This window comes from Petaurus breviceps, unplaced genomic scaffold (assembly GCF_028583685.1).
Source record: "Petaurus breviceps papuanus isolate PSGF00001 unplaced genomic scaffold, PetGlider_PUasm1.0 90417, whole genome shotgun sequence".
NCBI classification, from domain to species: domain Eukaryota; kingdom Metazoa; phylum Chordata; class Mammalia; order Diprotodontia; family Petauridae; genus Petaurus; species Petaurus breviceps.
The window spans coordinates 1,027,793-1,038,846 of NW_027187245.1; the positions used below are offsets into that span (position 1 = coordinate 1,027,793).

An 11,054-nucleotide genomic window follows, 5' to 3' on the forward strand; every position below is an offset into this window, starting at 1 on the left:
TAGGATTTCCTACATAAGGCTGTTGAAAGGCTCAAAGGAGCTGGCACAAGCAGGTTGCAGCCTCTGTAATGATATACAAATGGTGCTAAATATCACCTTTTCCATTTTCCACTGGTGAAAGCTGAAGAACTGGCTTTTTTTTGGCTAGATGGTAAATCGCTTACCCAGAGAAAGCAGTAGTGACAGACGTGGTTCCTTTCTCATGGCTGGAAACTGAAAACTAGAAATAGACAAAAAGAATGCTCTGAGTGAGCCCAGGCTCCATTTCCTGGAATCGTTGGCTTGGGTGGGACCTCCAATGTCATCTAGCTTAACCTTCTCAGATACATATGAGGAACCTGAGGAACTGCAGCAGAAGGAAGAGGAAAAAAAGGAAAGAGACAGTAGCTTATGACCATCAGGAACTATCTTAGACCAGTTGCAGAGCACCCCAATTTGCGTTGATAGAGGATGTTCCTCTCTGACCAGAAGCTCCCTTATACCAATGAAGGTGCAATGCCAATTTTAAATCTGTGTGTAGACATAGACACCAGCATATGTATGTACACATGTGTGTGAATGTATACATGCTTGTATTCACATGAAGTCTAGTGCTTAGCACAGTTTCTGACATATAGATACTTAATAAGTGTTGATTGATTGAAGTAACAACAGTCAAAACAGGAAATCAAGAACAACAGCTACTGCAATTGCTGCTGCTACTACTTCTGCTACTCTTACTACTACTACTGTCCTCAATCCAGCAGTCTTCTACTACAAGCCAGGCACTGTGCAAGGTGCTGATATTCCAGAGGGCAAAGGAGCCGGGATTAAAACCAAGAATCACCTACCCAGCAAGACTGAGTATCCTGTTTCAGGGGATAATATGGTCATTCGGTGGAATAGAGGACATTCAAGCATTCTTGCTGAAAACACCAGAGTTGAATAGAAAATTTGACATTCAGATACAAGAAGCAAGAGAAGCATGAGAAGGTAAACAGGGAAAAGAAATCATAAGGAACTTATCAAAGTTGAACTATTTACATTCCTACATGGAAAAACAATAATTGTAACTGATGAAACTTTTCTCAGTATGAGGATAGTTGAAGGGAATATATATGTATATAAATATGTATACCTGCATATACGTGTTATAAATATATATGTAAGTGTGGGCATATATATGTACATGTATACATAGAGGGCACAGGATGAGGTGAATATGAAGGGATGATATCTAGAAAAGAAAATTAAGAGGTGAGAGAGGAATTTATTGGGAGGAGAAAGGGAGAGATAGGTCAGGGTAAATTATCTCATACAAAAGAAGAAAGAGAAAACTGTTACAATGGAGGGGAAGAGCAGGAAGGTGAAAAGGAATGAGACAACCTAATTCTCACTTAATTTGGTTTAAGGAGGGAATAACATACACACTCAATTGGGTATCTTACCCTACAGGAAAATGGGGGGAAGGGGATAAGAGGGGGATGGATAGAAGGGAGGGAAAATTGGGGGAGAGAGTAGTTAGAAGCAAACACTTTTGAGAAGGGACACGGTCAAAGGAGAAAATTGAATAATTGAGGGGCTAGATAGGATGGAGGGAAATATAGTTAGTCTTTCACAATATAACTACTATGGAAATATTTTGTGTAACTACACACGTACAACCTATATTGAATTGCTTATCTTCCCAGTGAGGGTGGGTGAGGAGGGAAGAAGGGAAAAAAAATCTAGAACTCAAAGGTTTAAAACAAATGATTTTTAAAAATTGTTTTTTTTTACAGGCAACTAGGAAATAAGATATATAGGAACTGGGGTATAGAAATACATCTTTCCCTACTAGAAAGTTAGGAAGGGATGGGGGAGGATATAAAAGAGAACAGACTGGGCGAAGGGGTATTCAGTAGACTTGGTATTTTGGGGTGGGGGGAGGGGAAAGACAGGGAGAAAAATCTGTAACTCAAAACCTGGTGGAAATGAATGTTGAAAACTAAAAATAAATAAATAGGAATAGTAAAAAAAAATTATATGTTTGAGAATTTGGCCTGAAATAGAAATGAAATCTATTGTTTGCAGACTCCCTTCCCTTCTTTCTTTTTTTCTTTGAAAATGTGAATATATATTCCTTTATTGCTAATCCCGCTATACTCCTTCTATTCCCCATAATCCTTAGAGATCCCTGACAGCAGCTCAGCAATACCATCTGTCTGTTTTTTCTGGACTCTCTGATTTACTCTGTCCAGGCCATGCTAGGTGATCTTTCAATGTCTCCCTACTTATAATAGGTATCAATTCTCTAGTAGATATTTTGGCTCTGCCCCTTCCAGTTCAAAGATAATCCTCATTAACAGCAAAAACAAGCAAAACAGCACCTTCAGCAGCCCTCCCTTCTTTTCATCATGATCATTTATTATCTACCTCTCCCTCCTTAACAACCATTCTGTTCATTCCTTTGATTCTTCTTCAATTCTTCTTTGACTTCATTTCTTAGCCTATCTGGTCCTAGCATCACAGTTTGGAAAATGAAAGGCCTTTGCTTTGCATTGTTTCATGTAGTTTTTTACTTCCAAAGTGCAATGCAAGTTTGTTGAGGGCCTGATTTATAGCTGGGGTGAAACTGCAAGGCCTTTTACTGGGATATCAACCTCAAGAGTTCTGTTTCTTCTCCATGATGGTCCCTAGACTGTGTGCCCCATCTCTTTGCCTGTGGTCTCACATTGTTCCAGAGTCCTGAGCCAAGTGCTGGGACAAGTAGTGTAAAACAAGCTAAAGGAGGGTGGAGGAGGAGACAAAAGGAAAGAAGTCATCTCTTTTGTCTACAGGTTACCTTCTTTCCAGCTGCCACCACTGCACCCCCCCCTCCCAACCCTTTTTGCCCCCAGTAAAAAAACAAATCCTAGTTAAATGTTGAGGAATATGGCAGTGCAACCTAATGATCAGTGGCCCTAGGAAGAGTTTCATTGTGCAGATCAGGAAGTGAAAGTGGCAAAAGGGAGCTATGAAAGAATCGAATCTTAATGTAGTGCAAAAAAGAAAAATGAATTTATGAGCCTGAACAAGGGGATTTACTGGTTGGAGCAATATTACTTTGGTGAAGGATTATTTTAACTTCTTCTCAGTCATCCTATAAGACATGCTAGATGGATGAAATAGGGTATACCATCACATTCAGACAGTAAGGGGGAAACGATACCCGTAGAGAGAAGTAGATCAATTGGAATATGGCCTGGACAGCAGAGTTGTTATCTGTGGTATTATATGAAATACTGTCTGGAATTTAATGCCTCCACATAGTAGGGGCTAGATAAGCTTTGCAGCTCATCTGAAAGATAGTACCTCATTGTAGGATTGATTCAGTGTAAAAAGTGGCCCCAAAGACTTTGGGCTCCCCCTCAGTCTTCAGTCAGAACTCCACCCTTTCATACTGAGCCATTTGAAATTCAGCAAAGGACATCTCCATGACATTTCACACTCTGAATATGATAGCAGGAGGAGAGGATGCTGGGCAGAAGAAAGCTCAGTTTAGCACCAGCTTCATTTTAATGGTCTTCAGGATCATGTCCTGGAGTGCTTTAATAATTTAATTCTGATAGGAAAGGCAGGAAGCCCTGGGTTTGAGTTTGTCACACAGCTAGTTTTGTGACCATGAGTCATTGCCTGACCTCTCAACGCCTCTACAGTATAAGTTGTAGATAGAGTCAGAGTGGGTCACAGTTGAGGCAGAATCAGAGGAAAAGGGCTAGGGTTAGGATTAGGTTAACGTCAGAGACAGAAGAAGAATTCTGAGGCACTTACCTGTGTCAAGGGGGGGAAGTTCCCCCACATGGATAGAATGACAGGCCTAGACTAAAAAAAGATGAAAGAAAACTAAATAAAAATATAGACTTCTCTTTGATGAAACATAACCCTGGTATATATTTTTAATCAGGGGCAGCTAGGTGGTGAAATGATAGAGTACTGGCCCTGGAGTCGGGAGGATCTGAGTTCAAATTTGACCTCATATACATGACCATGGGCAAGTCACGTAACTCTGATTATCTAAAAAAAAACATTTAAATATGGAGAAAATGAAGCAGAAAGAAGAAAATTCATGGGATGACCAAAAGTCCATGCCAGGCATATGAAAATAAAAAATACTGAGTGGTACAAAGCTGTTAACCAAGGGTATAAAAAAAAAGTTGACTGATAACATTCTGTTGATCTCTAAGGGACAGAATTTTTTTTCAATTGAAAAATGTATTTAAACAGATCATATAAAACATGTGTCTTCCCTCTGCATTTAAAAGAACCTGTTGGGCCGCCCTCTTGGTAGTAAAACATGGCTTGTGCTAGCAACTCAGGACTCTGTGGAGCAAAGGGAATTTGATTTTAGAGTTGTGAAACTCCTTGACTCCAGGCTGGTGGCAGTTGCTGACAAGAATTTCTTCCACTTTCATGATCAGGATAGAGTGGGCCCAAGCATAGTGATGGACCCCTAGATCTGAGCAGTACTGAGTGCTGGCACCATCTGTGGTCAGATCACTGCACTCGCTGCATATCTTGTGGGTCCAACTCCCAGAATTGTGTGCAGACAGAAGCCACCCTTTCTCATCCTAAGTACTGGATGTATACTAATATGTCAAATGTCCAATTTTTCATTGATGTAAATCTATAGGTGCAGTCACAGCCTCTCACACTTTAGTGATCACTTGTCATGAGGTTCTGTGGCAGAAAACCAAATGTTCTTTAGTGCCTACCTTCTGGTGATGGACCTCTCCAAAGTTAGCTAGGTCACTGGTCCTTTTGCACTTGATAGAACTGATCAGAACTTATGGTTACTGGCATAATCTTTTACCGCTCAGGGTCACCACTCAGCCACAGTGAAACATCTTGCTAGATATATGAAGGGAAAAATTTTTAACATATAAAACTAAAAATTAGGATCGTTCCTTTTATGTGTTCTCTAGTGTCATTTATTAAGCCAAGAAAGTTCAGAGTAAAACGACAGGGTTAAATTAGCTTTACAGATTCCTGAATTAAGATACTTCATTCAATTCTTAAATACTCAGAAATCAGTCTGATTGCACTGATTTAGAAGCTCCTCTACTGGTATGTTATAAATCATCCTTGTCTGCCCATGCTGCTCACCTTTTATGCACGTCCACGGTGGGATGGCCCATGATGCTGGAGGCCTTCCATCCCCTCTCCTACCATTGTGAGAGGGCCACAGAGCACTTGCTACCTGTCAGCTCTCATTTTGTCCCCTAATGAACTTGTATTTTCTTGTCACAAACTTATTTGATGACATCTTTAACTTTGGGGTTCCTCCTTGGTTATCTCTTGCAGCCTGTTCACATCCACCACATGTGCCTCTCCATTACCTTATGTGTTATACCCATTTGGGGTTCTTCATAGGCAGTTGCATCCATATCTTTCTGGCACACTAATAGAATATTAGTATTGAAAAGATTAACCTTTATTTCATGGGAAGCTTGGGATTAGTAAGAGGAGCTTTGCAATTTCCTGACATCAATCTAGTCCACTCTCCCACCCTTCTTCTTCTGTGGGCCCAACTTATTGTGCATCTGTACTGTTTGTCCCACATGTACATACTGTTGGACATACTCTATAAGGTATTCATCCAAATGCATGTTGAAATCTGGCAGAAGATATTCTTCATCTACTCCTTCCTTCCTGTGCAGATAAACAGACCCCACTCCTTTGAGTGATTACAGATTTCTTCCAGGCAGCTCTGCAATGCCTTGGGGCTTGCTGTACTCCCCACAATGTCATCTGCAGACTAGAGCATCTGCAGGACTCCCTAACAAAAGGAGACTGATCCATTGCCTCATCTCTTCTCTGGGGACAAGATTGGTCATTACAATTACTCACAGTTTGGCTAGACATGAAACACAAAATTCTTTTTGTCTCATATTATCACAGGCATTTCAAATATTATTTTCCTTGTTCTGCTTACTTATATCAGTTACTTGTGTATTTGTCTCAAATTCATACAAGTGTTCCCCATTTTTTTTCATATTTCTCATATCCTTTTTTTCTTAAGGTAATAGGCATCCACTCTGTTTCCAAGTTTTTTCTACCACAAAGAGTGAGATTATTAATGTTTTGGTATATGTGGAGGTTTTGTTTCTTTTCCACAGTATTGAGATCTCTAGACTAATTCACAGCTCCACTAGCAAAATTGTGAGTGGGCCTTTTTGAATAAGTCCCTTCAACCTTGGCTATTCCCATCTTTTTTATTTTTATCAATTTCCTGAGTGTGAGGTAAAACCAGAGATATTAGAAATGTTCATTTCTCTTGTAAGTGATCTTTCATATGATGTTTGATACTATTCAATTCTTTTTGAAAACTTTTCTTATATCCTTTGACCATTTATCTACTGGGAAGTGGACTGGTAGAACCGGGATAAAAAAGGGGGTTAGGATTGTGGCCTGAATCTGGCAAGATGAAATTCAGCAAGATTAAATGTCAAATCCTATAACAGGGCTCAAAACGATGACCTATTCAAGTACAGAATAGGGAAGACATGCTATACCACACTTGTGCCTAATAGCTTTAAAACCATGTCATAGACCCACCATTTAAAGGATGCAAGGCCTTTTTTCATTTAAGAATTAAAGACTTGGGGAGGACATAATGACTGCATTTAAATATTTTTATGGCATAATTTTGCTTTTAACCTGTCAAATAGCTAAAAATTGACAATTAAAAAACTCCACCAAAGGAAAAGTTGAAACAGTGTGAATCTTACATCATTGAACCACTTCTAATGGTTGTTATTATTTAATAGATTCCAGGAGTTATCCTTGCCTTCGTTCCGTCTTCTGTGTCTTACCGAGATTACCTAATTAGAGGACTGCAGATCCTGGTAAGAAGCTTCAGGACAGAAGATACCCGATGAAGTTCCAGTTCACAGGTGTGTTTAGTGAGAGAGTATAAGAGCAGATGTACTGATGAGAACCATTGCAAGAAGAGTCAGTTTTGTGTGAAAGCATTCAGGATGTCACCTTAAACAGAAGAAATAGCTTTAATAAGCTGTCCTTAGACATAGGCATTTCAGATGCTACTAATGATGTGTTGTAGTTCTAGCAAAGCATCTCCAGATAGTGATTGTTTGTTTCTATTTCTCTCCCTACATATGACTTCCTCTTCTCCTTGACACTTTTCATGTCATCAAGGTTGAGGTGGTATGCTTGAAATTAGCAATTATTTTAGCACTTGCTTAGTTTTTTTTCTATGGGGACCTCTTGAGTGTCCCTTGAATTGGTAACTGGTTTATTGTCATCTTCCAAAAGAATGTGCAGCAACTGGTTATCAGCAACGTCTTTGACATAAGTCCATTTAACATCAAACTTGCCCTTTCACTCATCCTGAGACCAGACTCCAGCATACATTGTAGTCTTCATCCCATCCACTCCACAAAAGTATCCACTGCCATTAACACTGTACAGTAGAGTGTACCTTTACCATTCAGAGAACAGTGAGCTACATCTAAATGCTTGTTACCACAAGATAAGGTGCCAGACACTAAGGTCCTTTCAAACACTAGATAACACACCTCTGATGGGCTGCCCACGTTGTTTTAATGCCAAACATCTATTTGCCTAAAAGATTATTTTATTAGAGAAATCGCAGAAGGCAAACACTCACATGAAAGTCAGAAAATCAATATAAGGTCACTCTTAACATCTCTGAAAAACTTTGGAATCAGTTACAAGACATAGGAGATACTGGCACAGGACCACCCAGCGTGGCATGCCCACCTCAAAGAAGGGACTGTGTGTGACATGCACAGTTTTAGAGATGCCCCCACAAAAATGGTAGAGGCTTCCAAGTTTGTATTGGTATGATCAGCCTTAGACAGACATACAATACGTTGACCCCACATAATGTTATTTTTGTCCTCTTTCAGCATGAAGGACAGACTGCAACAATAGCCATGTGCGTTACTACACCAGGTAGAATACTTGATACAGTATTATCATCCTTAGAATAGCTTTGGATTACAAACACACATCTGTGCTTCAGATTCCAGTCATAGTTTTGGGGGGACCATAGTTATTTATAGGCCTTAGTTCTTCCAACACTCAGTATACCTCTACTCCAGATTGTGAAGAGGTGACAGTAACAGCAGCTAAAGCAAGTTTTCATTGCCTGCTCCATTGTTCACATTGAAAGCTACTCCTCTTTAACAAGGAACCATCCAACGATTATTCAGCTGCAGCAGTAGCTTTTACTGCACTTGGTGAGTCTGAGCCTGTGGCTGAGGTCTTTGTTGCTACTGTTGTTGTGATATCTGAGGCTGCTGTTGAGGCAGTTGGCTTTGCACCAGTGGTAGTGGTTGAGTTAATGACTAAAGCTGCTAGATTGTAGTCTGAGGAGGCAGAACTGGTTGGTTGGATGAAGCTTTTACCACTGACCCTTTTGTCATCCCAAGTTCCAGTATTTATGTTGTGTTTTATAGGAGGTGCTGGTATGTTAGGTCCCCCAGTTCCCACACTGCCCTTAGGTATAAGTTTTGGTTGAGGTTTGGCTAGCTCTCTGGCAATAGCTAAGCAAGATGTTGGTTTTGGTGATGAATTGCTAAGTAGAAGTGCACTATTAAATGTTTGTCATACCGGTACCAATCAAAGTGGCATCTACAACTTTTGGAATGTCAGCTGTCATTTCACCATCAATTTTCCATTCATCCATGCTTTGCTCAGTACTACTAATGCCAGGTATCTCACTCAAAGTGTCAGTGCCAAATGCATCCAGTCCATCAGTTATAGCTCTCCCAAGACAGCTAGGTGGATAAGCATAGGTGCTACTATTAGTAAAACTTTGTATTGATTGCCCCTGAGATCCACTTGTCCACCATGTAAAGAAAATCTGCATTGCCAGGAAAAAAGTTAAATCCATAATGTCCAAGGAATGGGGAAGAGTTTCCTAAAACCCCAGGTGGACTAAACACACCATCAGATATATAATAATGTTTGCCATTGCTCATTTGTCCATAGATTATCAGATATGGCACAGGTGGGTCTTCAACTATTGATCATACTGCTTCACCAAGGGAATAGAGAAAGCCAGCGACTGGAGCCTAGTAACTAAGTGTGTATGGATCTGACATTGGTGGAAGCTTTTTCCCTGACTCGTCTGGCTACTTAGGTATATGGCTCAAAATCATCATTATTCACAAAAGCTTTCTAATGAATCAAACTTTTTGTACTGAAACCTTATTTCCTCGCCCTTTAGATCTCTTGTCTCTACACAGTCCCCCAAACTTAGTCCTACAGCCCGGTCATTCTCTGCACTTTAGTACCAGACATGGGAACACTAGCTCTATCTGCATCCAAGGCCCGGCATCTCCACTGCTGCCAGCTCTCGCCAGAGCTGTGGCACTGCTGCCAGATGCTGGTTCTTAGTGGGTGAATAGGCACCTTTATGGGGCCAACAGCAGGGGGAAGAGAAATTGATCTCCATGCAATAGTGGAATATATCAGGCCTCATCCTGGCTCAGACAATACCTTCCTCACCTTCCTTTCCTGATTTCATTCTGGTAGCTGACATTCTTTATCATGACCGAAGAGCTGCTGCTGCTGCTTATGCCACTGCTGCCTTCTGGCATCTCTCCATGCCTGCATTTGAGTATTTGAAGAATTGCCATGTGAAATGGAGTACCAGATCATCTTACTTGTCTCCTGAGGAATCTGTATGTGAGCCAAGAAGCAGTAGTTAGAACTGAACATGAAACAACTGATTGGTTTAAGATTGTAAAAGGAGTATGACAAGGTTGTATATTGTCACCTTATTTATTTAATTTATCTGCAGAGTACATCATGTGAAATGCCAGGCTGGATAAATCAAAATCTGGAATTAAAGTTGCCAGGAGAAATATTAACGATTTCTGATATGCAGACTATACCACTCTGATTGCAGAAAGCGAAGAAGAATTCGGAAGCCTTTTGATGAGGGTGAAAGAGGACAGTATATAAACTGGTTTAAAACTTAGGAAACAAAAAACTAAGATCCTGGTAACTGGTCCCATCACTCCCTGGCAAATAGCGGGAGAAGAAATGGAAGCAGTGTCAGATTAGATATTCTTGGGCTCAAAGATCACTACAGATGCCAACTGCAACCATGACATTAGAAGATGCTTACTCCTTGGAAAGGCAGCTATGGCAATGAAAAAGCAGAGACTTCACCTTTGCTGATAAAGGTCTGTATAGTCAAAGCTATGGTTTTGCTAGTAGGAGTGATGGACTGTGAGAGTTGGACTATAAAGGAAGCTGAGCACTGTCGAATCAATCCTTTCAAACTGTGATGCCAAAGAAGACTTTTGAGAGTCCCTTAAACAGCAAGGAGATCAAATCAGTCAAAACTTAAATTAATTCAGGTTATTCACAGGAAGGCTAGATACTGAAGCAGAAGCTTAAATACTTTGGCACATAATGAGAAGGTAAGGCTTGTTGGAAAAAACCCTGGTGCTGGGAAAGATTGAAGACAAAAAGAGAAGGGAACAGCAGAGGATGAGATGGAGAAATAGAACATGAATGTGGACAGACTTTGGGAGACAGGAGAGAATAGAAAGGCCTGACTGCTGTGGTCCATTGGGTCATGAAGAGTCAGACATAACTGAACAACATCATGTGAAAAGGGGATTAGGCCAAAGGTCAAGAACTATGAGCAATAGTCAGAAATTGCACAGAGGCAGATTCTGACTCAATATAAAGGAAAATCTTGCTATTGATTAGAGCTGTCCAAAAGTGAAATAAGCACCTGGGAGCAAAGAATTTATCATGACTGGAGGTATTCAAGTGGTGCCTGGTGACATTGTCAAGGACATTGTAGAAGGAGTTCATGCTTGGGTACAGGTTGGCCTTGGCTTCTGTAGTCTCTTCCAGCCCCCAAAGTTTTATGAAATTTTATCTCCTTTTCAAATCAGATGTAATCCCTGACCCTCCCTGTACTGTAGAATCAATGGAGACTCTAATTGGGATAGAAATTGTACCCGACTCAATTTGTATTCTTCTCTGAGATCAGCGTAGGTGATAAAGAATTGCCTCTAAGCTTAAGAATCTTTTCTGTTCTAGAA

The 11,054-nt window shown here is 40.4% G+C and overlaps 1 pseudogene; it reads right to left on the reverse strand.

Moving 5' to 3' along the window:
• Window positions 1-6,773: 6,773 nt before the first annotated feature.
• LOC138177463 (YTH domain-containing family protein 3-like) lies at window positions 6,774-9,089 on the reverse strand (annotated as a pseudogene).
• Window positions 9,090-11,054: the final 1,965 nt, after the last annotated feature.